The sequence below is a fragment of the Sceloporus occidentalis genome, unplaced genomic scaffold (genome assembly GCF_023333645.1).
Source record: "Sceloporus occidentalis isolate IW3139 unplaced genomic scaffold, rSceOcc1.0.p SCAF_2, whole genome shotgun sequence".
NCBI lineage: Eukaryota > Metazoa > Chordata > Lepidosauria > Squamata > Phrynosomatidae > Sceloporus > Sceloporus occidentalis.
Window position 1 is genome coordinate 96341513 of NW_028316982.1, and position 26306 is coordinate 96367818.

Genomic DNA, 26306 nt, shown 5'->3' on the forward strand with positions numbered 1-26306 from the left:
TATTTTCAAGGCCATTGGTGTGCTCTGATATGGCCTTAAGATTGCATGCTACAAATATCCTGAGGGATATGACAATTTGGGAGCCGCTTCCCCTTTGGCTTAACAAGGAATTCCAGAGCTATATGTATGATGACCTGCTGATTTGGTTCAATTCCTAAAAGGTTTTGATGGGAATGCCATTTGGCAAAGGTCCTGATGCTTGGGTGATAAGTTGCAGGTCCACTCTGATGCAGCTGGGAGCATTGGGTTGTGTATATTTTCAAGGCCATTGGTGTGCTTTGATATGGCCTTAAGATTGCATGCTACAAATATCCTGAGGGATATGACAATTTGGGAGCCGCTTCCCCTTTGGCGTAACAAGGAATTTGGTGTTCCGAAATTCGCTAACTAAAAAGTTTGTTTTTGTGTGATAATCAGACAGTGGTGGCTGTTCTGAACAAACAAGCCTTAAAATCTGATAGAGTTAAGGGTTGATTTAAATTTTGTGTTGTGTTGCTTAATTACAATATTTCCTTCACAGGTCATTACGTTCCAATCTAATGGAGGGAGTTTTAGCTTCCAATTGCTTCTGCCTAACACAAGATTTATACATAAGCCATTGTATAATGTTTGAATTTGGTACTGTGGCCTTGCAACCATTTTGTTATCTTATATTATCGAGTTATTGTATACAATTGCATGTGTATGTAATTCAGCAACTAATTTGTACTCAGTTGCGGTGGTCCCATTGTCATTCAGGTTGGGGGAATTGGTAGCTGGGTCCAAGAGCGATTTGCTGGGAGGACACTTGTGCTTCTGTCATTGCCTTTTGAAGCATGGTATGTCCTTTTATTTGCTGGTCCAAGTGCGATCAATTGGGAGTTGGGCAAACAGTGGTGTTGCGTCACCATCGTGGCTCATTTGCATGGGTGATCTAGGCCATTCAATCTTTGGGAATCTTGGCCTATGGTTGTCAATTTTGTTTGTACATTGGGTTGGTTTACCTTTGTACAGGTACCATGTGTTGCTGTGCTAAGAATGACTGCATTACGATTGGGTCTCCCAGCTGACAATTTTGGAGGTCATTCTTACTGCAATGGTGTGGCCACTGCTGTCTCTCAGGCTCGTGTGCCTGTACAGGATATCAGGACTATTGGAATTTGGAGATCAAGGCCTTCGCTGGTTTTGTTCGTCCGCACTTGGCCCTGCGGTGAACTTTTATATCGCTCTTGGCAGGGTTGGCGGTAGGCGTTCTTCGAACGGCCTTTGTGGCGGCAGCATAGGCCAGGATCTGCACGGTGTGGTACCAGGGCTACGGAGCTCTGGTTTGGGAGTCAGTCGGGACCCGGGGGCGAATAGGGCAGGCGTATGGCCATTGCGGGGGCCATAACGCGAGAGCGCCTCCCGGTGACTAGGGGCTTAGCAAATATGTGAACGCATGGCAGAGATGCGGTCATACGGTGTTCATTAGCCCCTAGGTCATCCCAATGCCTGGTGGGTGCCAGGTTGTGGTTAATCAGACAAACGTGGGGTTGTTTGATTTCGCAGATCCTGACCTCATGCTTTGTGCCAACCCTACCAATGGTTTGCTTAATAAAGTTGTGGCCTTTCCTCCAACATGGTCTCCTGTGGTTATTCGGCAGCAGCATCTGAGGCAAAAAGCGGTTGCCCGACTCGGCGGGCTGACCGCTTTGCCGCTAGACGCAGCGAACGACTACAAGCCCCAGAGTGCTCTGGGGCTTGCCCCAGCTCCCTATTGGTGCGCGGGGTGAAAGGGAGCCCCTTCCGCCCCGCGACGCTCTGGGAGCTGGGCTCGGTGATCGGGAGTTCCGGTCCTCCAGGGCAGATGATTGGTTCAGCTGCCCTGGAGGAGGAGTCTCCTGGTCAGGTGGTACTGAGGGCGGGGCTTAGGCCTATATAGGCCGTGCTGCCAGCCCCGGCCCTCAGTCGGTGCTTGGCTCCGGATGGTTAGGAGCCAAGCAGGAAGGGAGGAGGAGCTGAGCCTTCTCCCACCCACCCACCGCTTGGGTTTGGGTTTTTTGTCACAACTTTGGGGCGGCAGCATAGGCCAGGATCTGCACGGTGTGGTACCAGGGCTACGGAGCTCTGGTTTGGGAGTCAGTCGGGACCCGGGGGCGAATAGGGCAGGCGTATGGCCATTGCGGGGGCCATAACGCGAGAGCGCCTCCCGGTGACTAGGGGCTTAGCAAATATGTGAACGCATGGCAGAGATGCGGTCATACGGTGTTCATTAGCCCCTAGGTCATCCCAATGCCTGGTGGGTGCCAGGTTGTGGTTAATCAGACAAACGTGGGGTTGTTTGATTTCGCAGATCCTGACCTCATGCTTTGTGCCAACCCTACCAATGGTTTGCTTAATAAAGTTGTGGCCTTTCCTCCAACATGGTCTCCTGTGGTTATTCGGCAGCAGCATCTGAGGCAATTCAATTTAAAATTTAATTTAGAATGAGAAACTCTTTCACATATATTGGCTGCTACTGTCGGGTGAGGAAGAAGGGAAGGACTCAAAGGCCAAACGGAAATTAACTGGAATCTTTGCCTCCACATAGGTATCCTCATTTCATACAACTTTGCCTTTTTAAAATAAGCAAATATACACATTACACTTTAATTTCAGTTGAGAACCTATATTGGCTACAGGACATGCACCAGAATTAAAATATTTTTCTACCTGTCCCACTATAACAACATCCACTCAAAAATAAAACTGTGAAGAGAGTCATGTATATTCTACATATTCTACAGTGGGCCCTTTGTGGGATTTGGTTCCACGATCCTCTGCGAATACCAAAATCTTTGGATGCTCAAGTTTCAATTGCCATATTTGAATTATTTTCAAGCCTTGGGTATAGAATCCATAGATACAGACTGTACTCAAAATGATCATACTGCTATATTCACAATAGTCATAAAAACTCACGGTATATTTAGGTAACAATGACATCGATAAACACTTGAAAATCTCTTTCCTCTTCTCCCCTGCCCTGCTCCATCACATATTATAAGATACAGTTGGGCAATCATGTATCCATCAAATGATCTCAAGTCTTGAGATGACCAGAGGTAAAGATCCAGCTATTACAAACAAAGGAACCTGCTTGTATCCAATGTTTCTGCTTGCTTTTTAAAAAGGGGCCTTGGACTGCCTGATTTATTTATTTTACCAGACAAGTAATGAAAACAAGTTTAATCTATTCTTGGTCATTGCAAAGATAATTTATGCCAACAAAAAAGAAAGCATCTTGAGTACCCATTTTTAAAATGCACGCTTGGATTGAATTGTTGAGTATAATTGCAAGGGAGACATGACACAGAGCAAAACACAATATTGATATGCCTGTTGAAATGCTAACATCAGGATTCCCAAGGCTACAACAAGTATAGTAAAAATGCGACTGTCAGGAGGGTTAAAACATAATTGCATATTGTCACATAGGGTCATTTCACATATTATCATCACCATCAAAATCCACCCATAAAACTCTAACATTTGAATGTTACTAACACATATTTGCAGACATTGTTATGCTTGTGTGAGTATAGAAACCCACAGTTTCTTCCATAACATTTTTGAATATTTTGTAGAGAAAAACTTTCATGGATCTTAAGATATGGTGTAATTTTTGGGTTATGTGCATTTGTCAAGAAAAAGAAACATACCTGAACTCTTTAGGGTCACTTCATTCCCTGTAAGAGTCTGTAGTTTCATTGTCATGAGAATCATTCTGTAAGAAATTATTAGAGAAAATTAAGGAAGTGCTGAACAAAATTGTCATTATTGTTACTGATTTGTGTGCACATGAATGTGAATATGAATTCAAATAAGGCATCTGAGATAGCTTCAAGCTGTATCCAGTTGTAATGTACTCAAGCTTTTAGGGCCCAATTTTCAAGACATCCCACATAAACGCAACAGAAAAAAAGTTTCCAGGATAGTGTTGCACAGTTTTGCTAAATCTAACATTTATGTTCATTACGAGCAAGTTATAAAATCTTCATGCACATACTCTCCCATTCAATACTTGATTCATTGCTCACCAACAATGTAAGTTTGTGATGTTATGGATATTTACTTAGGAGCATGCCACTTTGACTTAAGAAGAATCACTTATGAGTAGATAAGGGCAAGCTTCCCAAAGCTCCTTTTGGTTAACTCTTGATGATCCATGCATGTCAGAGTTACCAGGCTTCATTAATTCCTAAAGTGAGTGTAAAAGATGCTTTCAAGGCCAAATCCAATGCTAAGGGAAGGTCACCAACTCTTCTGGAGGGTCTTGTATAAACAACCTCCAGAAGCACTTGTATTTGATACAATTGGGGGTTGTTCTCACTAGGTGAAACCCCGCGTTCTGAATCGAATCCAAGGAGTGGCGTTCCTATTAGGATCCGATTTAAACCTAGAACGGTTCTAGAGCAACCCGCAATCGTCCCCACTACAAATCGAATTGTAGAGCGGAATAAAATTTTGAATCGAGTTTTCCTCATTTAACGCGTGTTAAAAAAACACTAGGGTCCGACCTACGTTTTTCCATTGATTCGATTTAGGAACCGGAGCATTTAAATAGGAACGACAGCCTTTGAATCGGGTTAGATGGATGGGAGGAGCCGAGTGCGATGGGGCTGTCCTTGGGGGAGTTGCCCTTTCTGTCCCCATCCGTCTGGCTGTCGCCATTTTTGCTTCCCTCACCCCTTTGTCCGCTGTGGTCTTTCAATAAGAGATAAGGATTATTTTTATTTTTTATTTTAATGGTTTACAGGCGCTTAATCTCTTCAGCGCTTTAAGCGCCTGAAGTCCTAGCTGCTCAAGTGCCTGCATCTGCCAAAGGAGTACAAGGCTTCCCCCGGTGGATTGCAACCTCCCCTCTGTGTGGGGAGAGCCCATTTCTAACGGAGGAGAGGCAGGGAAGGGATGGCTCCTCGCGAGGAGACATCTGATCTCGCCCAGGCAGGGAAGGGCTCTAATCAATGGGGGGGGGGGGGGATAGAGCCTTTCTCTCTCCCTTTCTCAAATGGAATCTGCCTTCTCCTCCAACCCTGGAAAGAGAATCTTTGGGAAGAGTGCTCCCTCCCTGCTTTTCCAGCAGCCTCCTTCATTGATCTCTGGGCTCTCTGAAGGGATTCTCCCATAGTTCCTCTGGAAAGAGCTTCGCTTTGCCAGAAGCCTCTCCCATTGATCTCTGTGCTCTCTGAAGGGATTCTCCCTGGCTGTCTTTTGGGAGACATGAAGAGGGGATGCTGTCATGGAAAACCTATCCCATAGTTCCTCTGGAAAGAACTTGGGTTTCTTAAATTCGCTTTGCCAGAAGTCTCCCCCATTGATCTCTGTGCTCTCTGAAGGGATTCTCCCTGGCTGTCTTTTGGGAGACATGAAATGGAAACGATGCCAAAAGATAAATCACTTCCAAATATTCCGGATTAACGTTACGTCATTCTGACGTACTATTGATTGACAGCTCCAAATAAGGTATGGAGGAGAAGAATCGCTTTATTTAAACACCGATTTCATGCCAAGTAGGAACGCTTGCAGGTAAAAACTTCGATTTAAATAACCAGATGGGAACGATGAACAAAGCGATTCGGATAGCGGGATAAGAACAGTGTTATTTTGAATCGATTTTATTAAAAACGTTGTATTTTAAATCGTTTCAAATCTTAAGTGGGAACAACCCCTTGGAGGGGGAAAGAAGTTGCTATGGATCAAGAGGTAGAGGAATACACCAAGAATTAATGGATCTTCTCAAATCTATTAATATTTATGGAAGAACATTATCAATTTCTCCAGTAAGCATGCATTTTACTCAGCTGCATTTCACAGAAATCATGATATGGCCACAAGGAAAGTACCTGTTCTACTTTTAAACTGTGTAAACCGTAGAAAACTGATTATCTTTTTTGAAAATCTGTAGCTTAAAGTTTACTCCTGTGGGTGGAATTTCACATACAATGAGGCAAATCACTAATACAACAAAGGTTTCTAAAATTATTATTTGAAAGACAAAATAGAACAGAAGAAGGCAAAATAACTTTACAAAAGACGTCATTCTGAGTGAAAATGCAAAGAAAAGATTAAATTATAGTTTATATGAAAAGCCTTGTTGATAACATGCTTCTCGACAGCAATCTGAACTTATTATTTCTTATTTGATTTCTCCCCTTCATATTTGGTCTCATGCTGATATTGTAAGTTCTGCAGTTCTCTTATTAATACAAACCAATATTAAAAGAGGTGTGTGTGTGTGAGAGAGTGTGCATGTGGGTTTAATAAAAATGACACATTATCTTTTGCTAATTTTCCTATTTGGAAATTTGAAATACACCCCCTACAATCCCCCCTCCAATAAACCTAAAAATATAGAATTGTGCTTAAACTTAAATGTTCCTTGTGACTTTTGGTTGACTTTCTCTCCTATCATTATAATTTAGAAAGTAAGCTTCTTGGAGGAGAAAGAGTGCATGATGAACTGTCTTTTCTTTACTGAACTTTATAAGGTGCCAGATACATTGCTATGAAATCACAATGCAATACTATTTTAGAACACACATGAGAGACATTCCTCCTTTAGGAAACATTGGGCCAGAAGAAAGATACTGTCTCCAATAACAAGCTTTTCCCCTTTCCTCCCAAGCCCTATTCCAGACATTTGCTAATACAGTTATCATTATATATTTGCAATTCATTGCATTTGACATTAAGAAAACCAATGGGCACTTCACTGTCACTACCACTCCCCATGGTATGGCAAGGAATGTCCTAGGCTTCTTCTTTGTACAAAAGCCCTCAGTCCCTTACCCATACACTGAATATGCCACACCTGCACGTGTAGCAGATCTTGGAGGACCTCAGACACTGAGATGCAAATAAGATGGAAAGCACAGACTTTATTTTCCAGCCAGCTGTGTCCCAGGGGAATCTTTTCCAAAGCCTGGGCCACAATTGCCCTGGGACAATATCTTTTATGCATCAATACACAGGGGTGGCCTCAACATTCGGCCTATACAGTCTATTCTGTAATTGGTTAATCACCCCAGCCCATCACTTTACACAATTTCCTGATCCAACTTTATACAGCATGTTAGCATATAAGTACATTCTGACCTTTTAAATGTTCTTTTCACCTATCTAACAAAGTTCTTGTACACACATTGTTTTCATATTGCTATCTAGCTATGCAAGAACTACATTTGCATAAGGAGAAAAAGACAAACTAATAGCACAATCAATTGGGCAACTTAAATTAGCGGCGTAACAATTCTGGCGTACCGGTGCAGCAGCTTACAGACGGAGATGCAGTATATAGAAAAGAAGCGGGGAAAAGCAGCACCTTTTTAATGCCACTTCTTCCCGCTTGGGGCGTGCGGGCGGCGTGTTCATGGCGGCATTCAGGTAAGGGCCGTCTGAAGGCTTTACCTTCATGACGTCATGAACACACCCCTTTTTGCCCGTCTGTATCCCGCCAATGTCTTCTGTTTGTTCTTTTCAGCTTTGACTTTTTACCCACAACCATCATCCTGCTAAGGTCTTCTCACTACACAGACCATGTTGCTTTTCTCATCTTCCCATTTTTTCCTCTCTTTTAAAAACAAATAATCGTGCAGGACACAAACAGCTTGTCTATTTTCCCTGCAAAGGCATCCAGGAAGAATGTAAACAAGGTACACCAGGAGACCTAACTCTAACCTTATTAATTTTATCCGCTCTTTCTTGGCCCAGTTCTTTGCACATGACACGGCCTCGGCGAGGCTTCAGGCCATGTTCAGGGTGTATGTCATGTAGACTGCAATCCTCCAATGCAGTCTGGAGCCACAGCATTTTGCCCATGTTCTTCAGGCTTTACAGAATAGCCAGACAAGCTACACAACTGTTTATGGCCAGAGGAAAGAGAGACAAAAGGTAGTTTGGTTTCAGGTATGGTGGACAATGATGTGTGTAGGCAGAAGTGGACAGCGGATTGCAGAGATTACTTAGAAAATGGTCCAAATATCCACAAAATAACTTTCAGAAACATGACCAAAAAAAGTATGCCTGAAAGTATCTCCAGAATTTCAAAAAAGCAACAGGGTAGGAGTAATGTTTTTCCTTTTTAACAATTTACATCCACATTCTTCTCAGTAGTCTTATATCCATTGTAGCCACATTCCTTCTGCACTCTCATTACTTAAAGAACACCTGAGACACAAAGAAATCAGATTTAAAAGTCACATAATGAGGGTACAGATGGTCATTTATGAGGGAACTTTGCATCCTACATTGCTGACCATTAAACCATTCTTCATACACTACTTTTTAAAAATCTAAAATAAAATAAAAGATTAAAAATCTAAAATAAAATACACTGATGAAACTTCATCCTGAATGTCAGCTGCTCTTCTCGCAAGAATATGCATGAATTTAATCATATTTACTTGGAAGTGAGTCCACTGAAATAAGTGTTAAATGCTTCTGAGTAATCAGGTTCAAAACCAAATCATTAGAATACTTTGCTAAAAGTAAGACCAAAGAGAAGTCAGCAATGGTTAGGAAGGGGTGTCACTTCCTGATGCCCCTAACCCTAGTATGCATGGAGCGCATACAAAATGGTGGCACCCTTCCACACGGGCACTGCCATCTTGACGTAGCGGACGCATAGCATCTGCATGTCACGCCCTGGAAGTGACGCCGCAAGTGCACGACTAGCGTCTTGCAGTGCCACTTCCAGGCCGCAAAAAGAAGTGCCATTTTTGGGCTTCTTTTTGCCACGTCCGGGAACTGCACGGTTTGGCCACTGCGGTTCCCGGACGTGGCAACCGGCAGCGCCGGCAGACCGCCACTTTCAGGCGGTCTGTAACGCGCCTATGTTAGCTTTAAGACATTAGCTAGCAAAAGTCAAGCAACAAAAATATCCAGAACTTGCTACACATCACATCTTTGTATTAAATAATAATAATAATAATAATAATAATAATAATAATAATAAAAAGATTGGACGTCATTATAGTGGTTTCTAAGGGTTGAAACACATGAGCCAAATAAAGTGGTTTCAAAGCCCTTTGAAGGTGGGCCATTTAGATGACGCACTCCTCCAAAGTGGGAAGAAACTAGATTGAAGCCATATTCCAAGGCTAAAAACCTGAGCAAACCCCCCCACACACACACACACACATTTATTCTGACATAGAATCATAGAATCATAGAGTTGGAAGAGACCGCAAGGGCCATCCAGTCCAACCCCCTGCCATGCAGAAAATCCAGATCAAAGCATCCCCGATGGCCATCCAGCCTCCGTTTGAAGACCTCCAAGGAGGGAGACTCCACTACACTCCGAGGAAGTGTGTTCCACTGTCGAACAGCCCTTACTGTCAAGAAGTTCCTCCTAATGTTGAGGTGGAATCTCTTTTCCTGCAGCTTGCATCCATTGCTCCGGGTCCTAGTTTCTGGAGCAGCAGAAAACAAGCTTGCTCCCTCCTCAATATGACATCCCTTCAAATATTTAAATAGGGCTATCATATCACCTCTTAACCTTCTTTTCTCCAGGCTAAACATACCCAGCTCCCTAAGGTGTTCCTCATAGGGCATGGTTTCCAGACCTTTCACCATTTTAGTCGCCCTCCTTTGGACACGCTCCAGTTTCTCAATGTCCTTTTTGAATTGTGGCGCCCAGAACTGGACACAATATTCCAGGTAGGGCCTGACCAGAACAGAATATAGTGGCACTAATACTTCCCTTGATCTAGACACTATACTTCTATTGATGCAGCCTAAAATCGCATTGGCCTTGTTAGCTGCCGCATCGCACTGTTGACTCATGTTCAACTTGTGGTCTACTTGGACTCCTAGATCCCTTTCACATGTTGTCTCCTTAAGCCAGGTGTCCCCCATCCTATATCTGTGCATTTCATTTTTTTTCGCCCTAAGTGCAGTACCTTACATTTCTCCCTGTTGAAGTTCATTCTGTTAGCTGTGGCCCAGCTTTCTAGTCTATTCAGGTCATTTTGAATTTTGATCCTGTCCTCTGGAGTATTAGCTATTCCTCCTAATTTGGTGTCATCTGCAAATTTGATAAGTATTCCCCCAATTTTTTCCTCCAAGTCATTGATAAAGATGTTGAACAGTACTGGGCCCAGGACAGAGCCCTGTGGAACACCACTGGTTACTTCTCTCCAGGATAAAAAGGTGCCATTGTTGACCACCCTTTGGGTTCGGCCGGTCAACCAATTACAAATCCACGTAACAGTTGCCTTGTCTATCCCACACTTTACAAGCTTGTTTGCAAGAATGTCATGGGAAACCTTGTCAAAGGCCTTACTGAAATCAAGATATACTATATCCACAGCATTCCCTTCATCTACCAAGCTGGTAATTTTATCAAAGAAAGAGATTAGGTTTGTCTGGCATGACTTGTTTCTCTGAAACCCATGTTGACTTTTTGTGATTATGGCATTGCCTTCTAGATGTTCACAGACTCTCTGTTTAATGATCTGCTCCAGAATCTTTCCTAGAACTGATGTCAGACTAACTGGACGATAATTGTTTGGATCCTCTTTCTTCCCCTTTTTGAAGATGGGGACAACGTTTGCCCTCCTCCAGTCTGCTGGGACTTCTCTTGTTCTCCAGGAGTTTTCAAAGATTATTGCCAATGGCTCCGATATTACATTTGCCAGTTCTTTTAATACCCTTGGATGTAGTTCATCTGGTCCTGGAGACTTAAATTCATTTAGATTAACAAGGTATTCTTCTACTATCTCTTTACTTATTCTGTGCTGAAATTCCCCTATTCTGTCCTCTGCTCCATTATCCTCAGGTTGAGCACCCTTTGCCTTTTCTGAGAAGACTGAGGCAAAGAATGTGTTGAGTAATTCTGCCTTTTCTCTGTCTTCTGTTAGCATTTTGCCATCTTCTCCACGCAGTGGCCCTACCGTTTCCTTCTTCTTCCTTTTGCTGCGGACATATCCAAAAAAGCCCTTTTTGTTGTTCTTAACCTCTCTAGCAAGCCTGAGTTCATTCTGCGCTTTAGCTTTTCTGACCTTATCTCTACACATGCTAGCTATTTGTTTGAATTCCTCTTTGGTGATTTCCCATTTTTCCATTTCTTATACATGTTCCTTTTAAAATTTAGCTGAGCTGAAAGTTCCTTTGTCATCCATCCTGGGTTCTTGCGACACCATCTGTTTTTCTTTCTCACTGGAACTCCCTTCTCTTTTAGTATTCCTGACCATGGGATCGCCCCCAGTATTTCTCTAAGTTTACTGAAATCCGCTCTCCTAAAGTCTAGAATGCGTGTTTGACTATGCCTGGCTTCTCCTCTCCATTGTATAACAAACTCCAGGAGAACATGGTCACTTCCACCTAAGGATCCCACCACTTGCACTTCATTAACCAAGTCAACCTTGTTGGTTAGGATCAGATCTAAAATAGCTGATCCCCTTGTTGCCTCTTCCACCTTTTGGATCATGAAATTGTCTCCAAGGCAAGTGAGAAATTTACTAGACTTTGAGGATCTGGCTGAGTTTGACTTCCAACAAATATCAGGGTAGTTGAAGTCACCCATCACTACTACATCTCTCTTTTCTGACTGTGTGGTCATCTGTTCTAGAAAGGCATCATCCAATTCCTCAGTCTGACTTGGGGGTCTGTAGTAGACTCCCACCATAAAATCCTTGTTGTTTCCCTGCCCTTTAATTTTTATCCAGATGCTCTCCACCTGGCTTTCAGGATTGATGTCCTGTATCTCTTCACAGGTGTAAATGTCCCTGACATATAGGGCTATTCCTCCTCCTTTCCTGTTTGGCCTGTTTCTCTTGAAAAGGTTATACCCCCCTATTTCCACATTCCAATCAAGAAACTCATTCCACCAGGTTTCAGTGATGCCTATTATATCATATTTGCTTTGTTGTACTAGGAGTTGAAGTTCATCGTGTTTATTTCCCATGCTCTGTGCATTAGTGTAGAGGCATCTAAGACCATGTGTTCCCTTTACTTGTTGCCTGTGCAAGTTCTTTTGCCTCCCACTGTTGGGTCCTTGCACTGTTTGTCTTGTTCCCTCTCTGTCAGTTTGACTATCTTCTCCAGCCTTTTTGCCTTCCAGAATACTGTCTCCCTCCCCAACATAACTCAGTTTAAAGCCCTCCTGATCAAATTCTTGAGGCTATCGGCAAAAATGTTTTTGCCAACTGGCGTGAGATGCAACCCATCCCTTGCCAGAAGTCCCTCCTCATGGAACCACAGCCCATGGTCCAAGAATCCAAATCGTTCTTGGTGGCACCATCTACGGAGCCAGTTATTTACATCCGCTATTTTCTTCTGCCTTCCTGGACCATGCCCTTCGACTGGGAGAAGAGAGGAGATGACAACCTGTGCATCCACCTCTTTCAACTTCCTACCCAAAGCCTCATAATCCCTCATGATATTCTGAAGGCAATGCCTTGCAGTATCATTGGTTCCCACATGAACCAAAAGAAAGGGGTAATGGTCAGTAGGCTTGACCAGTCTTGTCAGCCTCTCTGTCACATCATGGATCTTTGCCCCAGGGAGACAGCACACCTCCCGAGACATCTTGTCAGGCCCACAAACCACTGGTTCAGTGCCTCTCAGCAAAGAGTCCCCAATGACCACCACACGCCTCCTCTGAGGCTTAGCAGTGGCCATTCCCTTTGGTGGAGCTCTCTGGGTCCCCTGCTCTGTCCCTGAGGTCTGTCCCTGCTGTTGTTCCTCATCTTCCTTGATAGAGAGAGATTGAAATCGATTCTGTAGCTGTAAGCTTACAGAATGTTCCCTGGTTTCCCTACTTCTGTGTGTGACCTTCCTCCAACTATCTACTTCTGTTGTGTGTGAAGTGACCTCCTCTTCCCCAGCAACTTCCTCTGTGTGTTTCCTGTCCAGGACCATCTGGTCCGTTCTGGTCAGGAAAACCTCTTCCTCCCTATGATGCTGAAGTGTAGCGACCTGGACCTCCAGCTGCTGTCTTTCTCTTCTAAGAGGGCTACCAACTTGCACTTGGGGTAGGTAAAGTTCCCCATATCCCTAGGCAAGAAGACAAACATCCCACAGGTGTTGCAGGTGACTGCAGCAGGGCCTTCAGTGTCCATGTTGAGAAGTCTTAAGGAAACTCTGAACAAAACTGTGGGTTTCCCCTACTAAACACAAGTGTAAAGACCCCCTGATGGCTTGGCCTTTGTCCCCAAACTCTGTCCTTGAGTTCAGTTCACTGGCCTTATAGTTATGTAGACTAGCTCCTTTCAGAGCAAGTCCCTGACTCACTTCCTCCGAGCAGAAGTACCCACAAGCCCCTTAAGGAAAAGAGAAAAGAAAATGTGGAAAATTAAAGGGCCCCCTCTAACAATGTTCCCAGGCCAGCTTCTCCTATGTACTCCAAATCCTCCTTGACTATATAACAATTTAAAAAAAAAATAAAAATAAACAATTCGTGCCTCACCCAGCATTTAAAGAGAATTAGGCTTCTTTCCACTCCCACCAAGATCCACAACAATATCCCAAGTTTAAAAAGGTCAGATCTCACCAAAGTACATGGAGAGAGAAAACCAGCTTTCCTCTTGGAAAAGGGCTCACACCAACATCAGGGTGGTTCTAAAGGAGTGATCCATCCTAACCCTAACCTTTAAGGTGCACATAAATACACCAGTGCAGGTGCACATTTAAAAAGGTCAGAGCCGCCTTACCCAAGTGGTCAGGACAGCAATGCAAAAAAGTGAAAGTGTGACATATCCAATGGATGTACATATTTACAACATACACAAACCAGACAGACCAAGAGCAGTGAAGGGGGTGAAGGGGGCATATAGGTGGGGTCTCCATGATAGTGCTTGGCCAGTGTTTTACTGGGCACACTGATGCTCCAATGCCCTGTACATGTGCAGGATCACAGGTGCAATTGTGAGGCCAATCAAAGAGGTAACCATCTAATGGGATGGCTTCTAGATAGCAGGCAGTTTCTGGTTGTGTGTTTGTGTGACAGTATGCATGGATGCTGGGGAGGTGACCAAAAAATTACCAAGAGGCGCATTTACCCTTGATGCAGTCGGGCCATGCACATTCAGGCTGCCTTGGGAGCAGCTGGTATAGATAGTGGGGTTTCAAACTGCTTTCAGAAAAGGCAGGTTTGAGCCAATTTCCTTTGCCCATCTGTTCTGCCCCTAAGGTCCCATAATATGTATGTTCCTGAGTCATATGAGATCATACTTAGCATACTGTTGTGGACACTCTGTACCTCACAGTCAGCGTAGCTGTTTTCTGATCTATTCAACTGGCATTTTTAAACACTTGAAAAACCAATACACTCAAAGAGGCCTGGGTTGCCCTGTTCTGATCATATAATATTAGAGCTATGAAAATGTAAACCATAGTGTGGATTCAGTTGTTTCATCTAAAATAATCACAGCAGGAAGATTGGCCCTAGCAGTTAAATTTTTATTTTGTTTTTGCAATGCTGCCTGAACACCAACAGAGCAGCTCACAGTTTTTAAAAATGATGTGCAATCACCAGCATTCTTGAAGCATTCATAAGGCCACCATCATTATATGGAAGTTAATGAGAACACTCAAACATATTTAAGGCAGCTTGTTTGCGGGGGGGAAAGGCTCACTTGAAACAATGCACAGTTCATATTCTTGATCTTTTATTCTCATTAAAACAGTGATCAAGAGGAGACAAGCAGCAGTTATGTGCATAAAAATCTGAGATGCTGTAATTTAAACTCAAGGGAATCTGAGCATGACTTGCTTTTTAATTAATAAATTGGTAAAAACAAATTTCATTGTTTATATTAGTCTATTCAGTCCTTTAAAAAAACAGGTGAAAAGTTTATGCTTCAGAGGCAGAAGAAGAAATTGAAAAAATTCTATGCTAGAGTTCAAAAGGAAATTGATCACACACCAGAATGGGGTTTTTCATAATTGGAATGCAAAAATTAGGAAATATAGCAGAATCAAGTTTGGCCTAGCATCAAGAAATGAAACAGCAGACCAACTGACTAAATTTTGTGAGGCCACTAGTTTGTTTATCGCAAACCCATTCTTCAAGCAACTCAAGAAGTGTCTGTATATATGGACAACACCTGATGGCCAATACAGAAATCAAACAGATGACATAATTAGAAGCAGAAGATGGAGGAACTCTATCCTCTCTACAAAACTACTAATATTAAAAATTAGTATAAAACAAAAGAAGAACACTCAACAACAATCATGCTGAAATACACCTAAAGTACATCTCTGTAGAATTTAAGGATACTTTGAATAATACATTTGCACTATTAAGCCTAATTAACCGGGCATTCAGGGAGGAATGCAAAAAGACACTACCTGTAGTCAAAAGGAAAGAGAAGTCAGAATGGATGACAGATGAAACTCTTCAAGACAAAAAGCAAAAGTGAAAGGTGACAGAAATAGAGCCAGAACCCTGAATGCAACTGTCCAATGACTTGTGCCCAAGGACAAGGAGAACTAATATAAAAATCAAAGTAGATAAATAGAAGGTGACAACTAAAAAGAAAGAACAAGAGACCTCTTCCAAGATATGTGAGCAATCAAAGGGAAATTTAAACCAAGATTGGGGATGCTCTACAACTAGCAGGGGTACACAATACATGACCAAGTAGAAATAAAAAAAAAGATGATGGAAACAATACATGAAAGAAAGGGTGACAGAGTCATTTGAGAAAGAGCCAGGTGAAGACGATGCTTCTATTTTAGAAAATGAAGTGGAAGTTACAGTCAGAGCAATTGGGAGAAATAAATCACTGCAAACAGATGGCATACCAATAGACTGCTTCAAGCTATAGAGACTGAATCTACTCTAGTTCTATCTAAAATCTGTCAAACAATATGAAAAATAAATGAATGGCCCACAAATTGGAAATCTTCAATATACATTCCTATCCCCCAAAAAGGGATACCAGAGATTGCAGTAACCACAGGCCCATTGCATTAATCTGCCATACAAGCAAAGTAATGTTTCAAATTCTACAACAAAGATAATAATAATAATAATAATAATAATAATAATAATAAACTTTATTTATATACCTCCCTGTGGCGAACCAATCTGGGTGGTTTACAACATTAAAATAACATACAGCATAAAAACAATATATTCCCTCCCCCCTTAAAAAGTTGCATATCTAAATTAAAACCACAATAACTAGTTAAAACAACAATAAATTAAACAAAATAATACCAACCGATAAACCACTGCAACTTCAGTTCTAAAGAAAAGAAAAGGGGGCTTTGGAGACATTACTGAGGAAGGGGGAGATCCTGAGGCTGAGATATTTTAGTCTGGGAAGGCCTCCCTGAAGAGATCCGTCTTGACAGCCTTTTTGAAGCTGTCCAAAGATGTTAATTGACGGATCTCGTCCAGCAGGTCGTTCCAGAGCCTGGGGGTGACAGCAGAAAAAGCCCTCCGGGAGGTTGCCGCAAGCCTCGATTTTTGGGGCTGCAACAAGTTCCTCCCAGAGGACCAGAGGGCGCGGGGAGGATTGTATGGGAAGAGGCGGTCTCTGAGATAGCTTGGACCCAAGACATTTATGGCTTCAAAGGTAATAACCAACACCTGGTATTGGGCCCGGAAACCAATAGGCAGCCAATGGCTATTTCTCACACTATATATGATGTTTACCATATATAGTGTGAGAAATGTCAAATACCCCACCTTGGTTCAGGAAAGGAAGAGACACTAGAGATAATATTTACAACAAAGATCAGATCTACAGCAAAGATGTTTACCATATGTGGAGATAAAAATGACAGACGTCCCAGGAAGAGGTACTAGTGATCATATTGCAAACATGTGTTGGATAATGGAATGCCCCAAAGAATTTCAAAAGAAAATCGGACTGTGCTTTTTTGGCCCAAATCAGATGGGCAAAAAAGGCATCTTCCACGTGGTGGTGGTGGTGTGTGTGTGTGTGTGGTGATTAGACAATGCATGCCCCCAACCTGTGCTGAAGTCGCACTGGAGCCACCTTAGGCTACCCAAAAAGGAGTGGATATTATTCATTTCTTTCTGCAGCCCATTTGGGACCATGGCAGCAGGTGCCCTTGGGGCTGTGGCATGTGGTTGCTGCAGTCCTGGGTCGATCAGGGTGGGAGCAGCTTCTGGGTGCTCCTTCCTGCCCATCTGTTTCACCTCATAGATTACAGCAAAGTCTTCGATTTTATACATAATGAAAAACTATCGATTCCTCTTAAAGAAATGGTTGTGTTACAAAATGTGATTGTCATGATGCATAATATGTAGGGACTACAGGGCAGAATATGGAGCATTGTAATGGCTTCCAACTGGCAAGAGGGTCAGCCAATGCTGCATTTTATCACTCTTTCTGTTTAACATGTATGCTGAACATATTATGTATAAAGCAGGTTTAGATTCTGAGGAAGAAGGTGTGAAATTTGGAGGAAAAAACATCAACATTTTCAAATATGTACATGACATCATGCTTTTAGCAGAAAATACCAAAGACTTGGAATGATATGGAAGAAAGTCAAGGAAGAAAGTGCAAAGGCAGATTTATAGCTGAACATTAAGAAAACAAAAATAATGACCAGAGATGATAGAAAGGAAATAAATTATTTGAAAGGTGGTGTATAAGAATATTTCTACAGAAATCTACCATGGATTGCTAAAAAGACATATAAATGAGGCTTAAAGCAAATCAAGGCTGAATTTCCCCTGGAAGCCAAGTTGACTAAACCGAGACTGTCATACATTGGCAATGTCATGAGAAGACATGACTCACTAAAAAAAGACAATAAACCTTGGTAAAGTAGAAGCAGGAAAATAGAAAGCTGGATAGATTCAATCAAGGCAGCCTCAACCCTGAGTTTGCAAGACCTGAGCAGGGCTCTTGATGATAGGGCGACTTGGGGGGGTCTCTCATTCATGGGACCACCTTAGGTTGAAGCCAACTTGATGGCAGTTAACAACAACAAGAGAGAACCAAATACAGGTGCTTGAGTCCTTCTAATCTCAAACTCCCTGTTTCAATTTTTGAAAGCCTGAAAAGCAATTGTAACACTGTTCAACTCAACATGATTATAGAGCTTCATGAATGGACAGGATATCTTGATAGCACAGGGTTCTCAAAGGCACACTGCTTTGTAACAGTGTCTACTTGGATGCAATTATAGTTTCTTTGCAGGGTGGTCAGAAATAGATGTGGGAAGACTGGTGTGTGGATCTCCTGTTACATTGTTTCAAGTAAACAAAACTCAAATAAAGCCTGTATTCCCCTTGATGTAAATCTGCAAAACCACAAAGCATGTAATGAAGTTGATGGGTCATGCTCTGTTGACTAAAACCTCTACAAGCTTACTGTACTATAAAATACTGTACTGTTTTAAGAAAAATGGCAACAATATGATTTGATCAAAGAGCTACCATAATAGGTTTGCCTCCTGCTGTTCCTATAGCTTAATCTTTTCCTTGAGTAAGTTCCTTGCTGTTTTCCCCTCTCCTTGTCTATGTGGGAAGATTTCTGATTGTGTGAAAAGATTTATTTTCAACCAATATTGGTGAATGAATTGTTGCTCTAATGTGGGCTCTGCCTGATTAGTGTAAATGTAAAGATGGCAAGTAGGGATGTGCGAATTAGGGATGGCACAGACTACATATACAAGAATCCCTGTATTCTCTTGTGGTGCTCTATGCCTGGATCCCTGAATTGAGTCATGATTCAAAAGCAGTGTGCACTCAAACAGAGTAAAGGCTTAAAGATTGTATTAGCAAACTACAGAATAAAATTACAATGCTTGCATCCTTTCTGGTGTTGGAAACTTCTTGGAAAAGACAACAGACACACTCCTGAAGCCAGTCAGCATGTAGCTCCTTTGGAATCACTCTACATGGAAGTCCATTTGTCAAGAATGTTTCTCAGACAAATACACCACCATCAGTACTGCAAACATCTTTTCCATATGATCTAGGAATGTTAGGACCAATCCTTCTCTTGTCTTGGGTAGCTTTAATAACGCGACTACAAGAAGGTTGATAGCAAGGTCCTTTTGCAAACCTTTGTATCAACAATGGGTTTCCCTTAAATAGAGGAAGTTTTCTTTTTTAAAATAACCTTCGTGAATTGCATATACTCACACAGGGATCTTTTTTGGTGTGTTTGCTCTCTCCTTACAACACACAATGGTTAGGAGGTAACATTTGTATTTATTTTTTCCTGGAAAGGCAGCTTGGCTTATTGATTAGACTACTTTGTCTTTCACTTCCATTTCTGTTAATGTGTGGTTCTTAAGGAACTTTGGTCATTATGGGGAAAAAAATTCAAAAAAGGTTGTATGAGTAACAATAATTTTTCAAGCAGTGACCACTTCTTTAGAGAAGTGGCCATAAGCACTCTCCAGTGGTGCGGTGACATGTCCTGTGCGACACGCGGTTTGAATGTGTCACACAGGACACATCATGGATATGCGTCCTGTGTGGGCAGGGCCGCGTAATCATGGCCCACACATAGCAGGGTTAGGGAGTGTGTGGTTGCTGCACGCTCCCTAACCCTACTATCGGCCCCATGATGGCATTCCTGGCCATCTGTCTCAGACCCTATCTTAGATATTGTAGTTCTGCTACTGTGGATGTGTATCCTGTATTCGCTATTAACGAGTAAACTTGGTTTGTTTTCTGTTTATGGAGAAAAATATTAACAGCAGTAGCTGGATTTAAAAAATTGCATCCATGCTGGTTAATCTACGCTGGTAAAATCAGTAGACACTGTAGGGTTTTTTGTTTTGTTTTGTTTTGTTTTTGTACAAAGGGTTGGAGGACCCTACTTAAGGTACAGGGGGCATGATTTTTCAAAGGGCTGTGAAGAATTGTTTCCTTCTTTCCCCACCCCAGTATCTGCAAAAAGGTTGGAGAAGTCCTTTCATTCTATAGGTGTAATAGATAACAAGGGATTATTTTTGTATTAAATCTGGACATTGATGAACAATTAACTCCTTTTAGAGGCATAGCTGTTCTGTGAGACATTATGTCAGCCATGCAACAAATAGATATGTGGTTCAGTTACATATCGACAAATTCGCTGGGGAATATAAAATAAACACTTGGTGAACTGACTCCTTAATAGAAAAAAAAAACATTTTGAATTTATTTTGCCTTTATCCATTGTAAAAATTCCACCTGTTCTGATTTGGGATGGATAGTCCCAGTTGGTACTCTGACATCCCACCTTTTCAGCAGCTTTTAAAATGTTCTAGTTTCTCTCTCCTTCTCATAATTTTGCCCTTTGGCCTCCACTTATTTCAATTGAATTTAGAATTCAAAGCACAAATGTACTTTGCAGTCTATTATTCAGTAGTGGGGAGAGGATAAGAGGGGGCAGAAGCTACTGCAGCCCCTCCTAGTTTATCTATTATTCCTTATTAGTAACCTTTGCCATCTTGACCACATTCTGATATTGTTTGGCCACAGGTGTCCTGGTTTTCATCTGTGGAATGTTAGAGGGTCAGTGCTATTTGGATTTTAAAAAAAATCTGAAAAAGTAGTATTAATTAAAAAGTAAAAGTAAAATATGAGACTCTTTAACTACTAAAAACACCTTCTCAATCTCTACTGTGAAGGTGTTTTTACTAGTTCTAAAATTTGTTTTAGAACAAATGTATTTTTGTCTTCCCCTCTTTCAACAGAATTAAAGACCTTCGTTTTAACATCTATCACATCTTCCCGTCCCTAAAGTAACACCTGTAAATGCACAATAATGTTCTTTAAATGACCTGTTTAAGGATGCATTGCAATGTAGTTCAAGAAAAGAGGTGTCTCTAAATATATTTAACAAGGCTAAAGTTGTTCTGTAGCACTATAGTCTCTTGAGAGGCTACAAAGCAAATTGTTGATGTCACTTCTTCTGTGTTTTCTTAAATGAAATTCGAAGCCAGTTAAACTCAAAGTCATCATTAAGGAAAGATAACAAAGAATAAATTATGCTTTATATAATGTCAGAACATTTTAGAAGTTATGATCAGGTATGCTTGGAACTTGGTTCTAATTGCCCATTTTCTGGCTCTTCACACCTACTTCTGAGCATGTATGCCTAAATACCAGCTGACAAGCATACCTTAATTATTCCAGTGTCTTCTACACCGAGAGGTGAGGTGATATTGCAGTTAGAAAGGAGCAGAAATAATAATAAGAGTAAAATGAAGGATGACAGAGCACAGGTGAAACAATTACTCAGCAAAATGCAATCTCAGAAGACAAAACTAACTTCAGGTCAATGGTCACTTAGCTAATCTTTCACAGTCCAGCCACTGCACAGGAATGTTGAAAGATTAGATCCTTTGGGGGATTTAAAAAGTCTTGTTTCTTCCCCTACCCCATCAGCGCATGTGAAAACAACTTAGACCATAGTCAAGGAAACAGATATGTGCATACCATTCCCAATAAGACCTGTTCAGGCACTTACCTGGTTGCATGTGGGACTATAACTGGGGACGGGCATGGATGCTTCAAATCTTGCAGCATAAAAGGAAATAAGTTAGTCCTTTGTACATCCAGCATAAGAATCTGAAGAGGGCTTGTAAGTAAAGTTATGGAATGCAGTTATAGAGTTCCAGTAATGGACAGCCTGACTTTATCAGGATACCTGATCACAGGAGTTCTATAATTGTGTTCAATTGGATGCAATTATAGAATCCTCTTTAGACCATTGCACTCAGGTTATTAGCTGCAGAGGGGCAAATGGGCTAATTTGAATCCCTACGGATCATTTCATACATGAGCACTGCACTGATATGGAGAAGACTGGTACTACCTAGCATCATAGTAAAGAACAATTTTGTTCATACATTTATGTCAATGCCAATTTATCCTTATGCAGTGTATGCAATACATTTTTGCTTATTCCAATTTACTTATTCCAATTTGGAGTTTTTGTAAAATTTAAATATATTGCCAGGCATACACATTAAGCATGCAATGTTTTGTCATGTTTTCAAAAGGTGTCTAAAAATATTCTGTCCCATCTTTCGGTCTCTACGTAAGTGTGAGTATGCTGGTTGCTCTGGGGCTGGGTAGGAATTTTCTCCCCTTTCCAAGGGTTCTTCACCTACCCCACACTGTTGTGGGGGGCATTGATAATTGGCTTGCTTGTGGACATAAATAGGGAGTCACTGGCTGTTGATGGGGAGAGGTAGCATTCAGGTGACACCTATGGCACTCTCTTTGGGTGAAGGTTAGGCCTCTAAAACTGTCTCTTTATGTTGTGTGACTAATGGGATAGGGAAAGAGACTGTCCTTGGGGCTGATCTGGGACATAACCCTCACTCAAGTCCAGTAAATTGAGTGTGGAAATCTCAGATTGGTGTTCCAGATGCGATCTGGCTGGGGAGCAACTAAAATACGGGTATTTCACCCACGGGGAAGCTGAGGTGGTGGTCTGGGGAATAGACCACCTGCCACAGCTGCTCCCAAGCCAGGTTGATCCCCCCATTTTGGCCAATTTCAAGAAAACAGGTAAATAGTGGGCTATTTTACAACTTAAGTTCCATGTCTGATCTCATTATTTCTAAGCTGGTCAGCAAATATGTTTAGGATAATAGTTAATAAAAGACTTGACTGGATGAAGCTTTAAAAAGAAAAATAAGTGAAAGGGCAAGCAGGGACATTCTATTGGCTCTGTGAACATACTGCAGCACCATATTGGCATTTTTGTATATTTCACCCCCTTAAATTAACTGTATTGCCATGGCTCTCCAAAATTCTCAAGATCAGTTCAATACTCCATTCCAACAGATTTAATAAGAACATTAATGGATCTAATCTCAGCATCAGATAAATTATTATTTTGCTTATCTCTCCTAACCCCTCCCAATAACTTTCTTGCTATAACACCTAACTATTTTATATGAACATAAATTTGTTTTGGATTGGAGTATATATATTAGACTCCTTAGGTTCCTGATTGTATGAATCAATACAATTCAGTACTGGCTCTTGATTTTATCTTGCCCTGAAAATTTAAATTACCATAATAACATCATAGTTTTTTAGCAGTACAATATAGTATCATGCAAAAGTGTTAAGGCATTGTAATCGTACTTCCATACATTGGTTTTATAGCATGGGGGGACTCTTTCCAGCCATTATAATATAAAAAATGTACTTAATGACAATGGCCAGAGGGTTCTTTCTATCCCCCTCCTTGCATTTTAAAAACATTATGATATTATAGCATCTTAGCACTTACAGCATGCTTAAAGCTTAAATGAATCATTTAGGTGCCCTTTAATATTAGAATATTTTAGACAAAATTAAGTCACAAAACTATTTTAGTTGAAAACTAAAAACAGAGAGACCAGTTCTATCTATTGCATGGTTATAGTGAATGCCTGCTGAGCGACAGTAGGCTTGTCATGTCTTATATGCCACTGGTCCCAGAAAAGCTCATCTCTTTAACAAGACTGAAGAGCAGCACGGTTACTGATTACTGCTCATTCCAAATAAAGCTGAATATGATATTATCTGATTAAAAACAACACAAAATAAATGACTACAAGGAAAATAATGGTATTATTTTAGATGCCCTGTGACAAGTGAGTGAATGAAATAGGGAATGAAAGCATTAAATAGTAAATATGGTTGAAGAACACTACATATTATTTTACATCTCTTTTTAGGGAGGAAGATCCATCTAGCATTCAGTTATATCCACTATATCTGTGCAATGGACACTGTTAATTGAATGCAATTCTTTATCCCTTGGAACCTTACATGCACTCCCAAATTTTCTTGGGAGAGTTAAAGGATCAACTAGAACAGTTTTAGGAGAGTCAGACAGATAATATAGGGAGGATGAAAGGAGGGAATGGGAAAGGCCAAATATAGAAGCAGATGCCTACTCATGTGACATTAAATGGAGCCTTTGCTCACTCATGAGACATCATTACATGGCGCCTTTGATGGAGGTAAAGCCAGAGGTTAGTCAAAGACTGATTAACCACCCACATGCTTCTTTTGCTCATTTGTCTGTCCCATACTGTTTCCGTGGGGCTTGGACAACTGGCTTTAGGTGGTGTCTTTAAATAGGCTTTTACCTGGCATGGGGAGTGAGTGAGTGAGTGAGTGAGTGAGTGAGTGAGTGAGTGAGGGTCAATATAAGTCTTCAGTGATCATCCTTGGCACCTTTTGGTGTAGGATAGGGCTCTGAACTCCTTTTATAGAGGGCTGAGGCCCAGGAGGTTGAAGAAGGAGGCTATCCTTAGGTTAACCTGGGATCTGGTGGATATTTCCTGGGTTATCCCTTCCACCCATCTGTTTCACCCCTGAGTTAGGTCAAATAAAGTGGCCCCTGCTAAATCCAATTGTACTTATCTGATTTCATTATTTCCATGGTTGGTCATCAAAAGCTTTAGATATAGGTCACAAGGCACACGGGATTCGGGTCAAGGATCACTAGCAAAACAGTTAATTGAACCAATCCCAGTACAACTGTTTTTCAGTCTCTGACTAAGTTCTGGCAGTCTTACGGCAGTCTTAAGTTTTGATATTAAACCAACAGAATGAGACAGAAAATTGTCAAGAACCTATAAAACATGGGGCTAAAAATGAACTCATCTGGAAAGAACTGAAATATTTTATTAATAGTTGACTTAACAGCTTATGGGATTAATCGTTCTTTTTTTAAAAGTGGATCTTTTTTATTACACAGTTATAACCTGCACTAATGATTTGAGCTATGGCCATTTATGAAGAAAAGACAAGTCTCCAAAGTCTTCTGCCTTCTCCATTGAGAATAAAATTAAACTTTGTAAAGAAAACAATTGTTAAAATTCTTATTAAAGCAGAACAGAATAAAGAAAAATTTCTTGGAGAAGGAAGTATAACAACTGAAGAGTGAAACACTTACTGAAGCTGTGATGTTAGACTTTAAAATACCCCAAAGACTGGATTACTTTAATTCCCACTTAGTGAAGTTTACATAAAGGCTTCCCTGTCAGTTGCAATGGACTTATAAGTGTGTTTGTTTATGGGTCTGAATAATGTATTGTCTGTGTTGTTGTTAAATTGATTTTTATAAAGTGTTGTTTAAAGGCTCATGTCTTTAAAGGACACTGCAATTGCTATTGCCTTCATCTGCTTTCTTTTTTTCTCTTCTTTCAACTTGTTTTTTAAACATCCCTACATTTGAATCCCTTTAATGAGAAGTATTTAGTTGCATTGTCTTCCTGTATGGCAGTGTTAAGAGTTAGCAAACGTCCCATGGCAATGTCCAAGTTTTTGTTGTTATATGCCATCAAGTTAATAGTGACCTAATAAATATGAGACCTGCAGGAGCCCATTGTCAATAGCTCTGTTAAGATCTTGCAGGCTCAGGACTGTTGCTTCCTTGGTTGAGTCACCTGTAATGCAGTTTATTTCTTTGCTAAACGTGGGGTCTATATGCACAGGCCACAAGGACCCTGTTCTCTCCGCCTCACATTGTCCTGTCTGGACAATGCAGACAATTAATCCTGGGCCAGGATTTGCCAGTCCAAATACTGACCCAGCAGTCCTGGACTGATCCTGGCTGAAAGGGCCTTAATCAAATCCCAAAAGAACAGCTGTATGTCAGAGAGTTTCCAGGAAACCTCAGCGACAACGCAGATGGTCTCATATGCCTCTTACCTGCTGCCACCACCACGTCTTCTCTGAAGGCCCCCACTGTGACCTGTACTGTTAGGAGGCTTCTGGCCATGCGGGTGTAGCCAGACAGCCTATTGCTGTACTTATGGGCTATGATGGGGGCCTTCAAAGAAGATGTAACATGGTGGTATGTAAGAGGCACATGGTGGCAGTGGAACCAAAGCGCAATGGCAGATGGGTGTATAAACACCCACCTCTTGCCATGCTAGAGACTGGCCTGGGTTGGAATAAGGAGCAGCATATCACAGGCTTGGCCCCGTGGTATCCTGACCATCTGTTCAGTCCCTAGGTTTCCTATATTCAAGCTCACTGAAAGTAGTGATTCCTAAACAATATGCCAGGCACATTATATATAACCATCCATCATTCTGCGTGGATCCTTCACTCTGTTTCCATCAGTATACAAAAAGATCTTGTAGCACATTTGAGACTAACCCACTGCCTACTGATGTGATCCCTTTGCAAACTGATATTCCAGACTAACGCAACAATGGAGCTTATCGCACACACTTTTGTCTCCATTCTGGGCACAGGCAGAGGATGTGCGTGGCTGAGTGAAAATGGAATTTATTGCATGCTCAACTGTCAGCAAGCCATCACTCACCTTAACCTGTGCCCAAGGCAGGCAAGATGCATAAATTTAGCTCAGCCAGAAAGATTCCGGCTGAGCAAGAAAGTTTTCCGGCTG

At 41.5% G+C, this 26306-nt stretch overlaps 1 protein-coding gene across 3 annotated transcripts in view; it reads right to left on the minus strand.

The window, feature by feature from the left end:
- Window positions 1-26306, minus strand: part of LOC149318735 (protocadherin-15-like) — a 952040-nt gene that overhangs the window by 595047 nt on the left and 330687 nt on the right. For all 3 annotated transcript variants that reach the window (XM_089510367.1, XM_089510370.1, XM_089510366.1), the window contains one exon: window positions 3660-3724. The gene's annotated coding sequence lies outside the window, so the exon portion shown is untranslated. The remainder of the gene's footprint in view (window positions 1-3659; window positions 3725-26306) is intronic.